This window comes from Jaculus jaculus, chromosome 12 (genome assembly GCF_020740685.1).
Source record: "Jaculus jaculus isolate mJacJac1 chromosome 12, mJacJac1.mat.Y.cur, whole genome shotgun sequence".
NCBI lineage: Eukaryota > Metazoa > Chordata > Mammalia > Rodentia > Dipodidae > Jaculus > Jaculus jaculus.
This window is the reverse complement of record NC_059113.1, coordinates 30148596-30150653: the sequence shown is the minus strand read 5'-3', so window position 1 is coordinate 30150653 and position 2058 is coordinate 30148596.

Below are 2058 nucleotides of genomic sequence, written 5' to 3'. Positions count from 1 at the left end.
TTTTAAAAAGAAATTGGGGATCTCATCAGGAAGGGTTGATGGAGGGGCAATGGATGGAGGTATTGATGAGACGATCAGTTGTTGGGTTGCAAAGTCAACCTTGGAGCAAAAGATGTGGAGACCAGAGGTGCTGGAGACAAGGAGAGTGTGTGAGGAGTATTAGGTTGACATCTAAGGATTGTCACTGGGAGGCTGTAAGTGAGAAGGACAGAGGATAAAGCTAGAGCTGGATGCTAGATTGTTCTTCCCAGGAACACAGAGCACCTTGTGGTAGTAGAGCTGTGCCTGAACCTGACTTTCTGAACTGTATTTTCTCCATCCAAATCATTACCCACATAACAAAGGACTTTTCCACCCCTGACTCCAGACCACCAGAGATACAGGATACACTAAAGCCTGTCTTCCTCCAAGTTCATAACTTGGCACCTTCAAATTGGCTATATTTGGAGATAAGGCCTTTAAGAGATGACTGAGATGAAGTGAAGTCATGAGGAGATTAGGGCATGGCCACACAGAGGGCTGGTCAAGTGGGGACACAGGGAGAAGATCCTATCTGTGAGCCAAGGAAATGCTTTGTGTGGTACCATTCCCTGGAGGCCCAGCCAGGTTCCAGGGGCAGATTGAGCTCATTTATACCACTTCTGGAGTAATGGTAAAAAAATGTTTCCATGGGGAGAGACACACTGGCTAACATTTTATCATAAAATAAATGTTTTAGGACTGGAGAGCTGGCTTAGCAGTTAAGCGCTTGCCTGTGAAGCCTAAGGACCCGGGTTGGAGGCTCGATTCCCCAGGACCCACATTAGCCAGATGCACAAGGGGGCGCATGTGTCTGGAGTTCGTTTGCAGGAAGCCCTGGCGTGCCCATTCTCTCTCTCTCTCCCTCTTTCTCTCTCTGTCTGTCGCTCTCAAATAAATAAAAAAAATTTCTTTTTAATAAATGTTTTATAACTTACCCTTCAATTTCTTTTTAATAAATGTTTTATAGCTTACCCTTCCCAGTGTCTGTGTTTTTCAATTCTGTGCTCATCATGAACAAGAACTTAAGACTTGAGACTGGTTTGGAGATTCCAAGCTTACACAGAGCCCAGCCATTTTCCTGCATCATTATGGAAATCCAACCCCTCCCAGAATTCTAGTTCCATAACAAAGCCACTGTCTAAAAGAGGAAGTTTCATATAAGCAGCAGTGCTGGTATTGTGCTGGTATTGTCAGACTCCAAGCTCCCTAAAGAAGCTGACCTGAGGGGCTGGGGAGATTGCTCAGTGGTTAAAGGCACTTACTTTAGAAAAAAAAAAAAAACGAAAAAACACTTTTTTTGTTTATGCTATTTATTTGAGAGTGACAGAGAGAGCAAGAGGGAGAGAGAGAGAGAAAGAAATGGGCACACCAGGGCTCCCAGCCATTGCAAACGAACTCCAGATGCGTGTGCCCCCTTGTGCATCTGGCTAACGTGGGTCCTGGGGAATCGAGCCTCAAATTGGGGTCCTTAGGCTTCACAGGCAAGCGTTTAACCACTAAGCCATCTCTCCAGCCCGAAAAGCACTTACTTTTAAAGCCTGTGGGCCCAGGGTCATTTCCCCAGCACCCTCATAAATCTGGGTGCAAAGTGGCCCATGTATCTGGAATTCATTTACGGTGGTAAGAGATCATGACATGCACACACACACACAAATATATATTAGACAAGTTAACTAGACCCTCCCCAAGTTGGTCACTTTCCTCAGCATGCTCAGCACTGACGCATGTGGAGAGTGCCCATGCACTGAGTGGACTACTCAGCTTTCAGATGACAATAAATACTGGGGAGACCCAAGATCCATCAGAATGACAAGAAAGGAAAGCCAACTGCCTAGTGCTAGAGTCATCTCATCACACCTGCCAGGGCCCAGGAAATACTATAGAGGAAGCAGTGGGAAGATTGTGGCTGTGGATCTTTTAGGAGTTGGAGCCTTGCTGGAGGAAGTAAACCCCTGGGGGTGGGCCTTAAGGTGTTACAGCCCAACCCTGGTTGTATTCTTTCCTTGCTTCCTGTGCTACAATTGATGCTGGACTCCT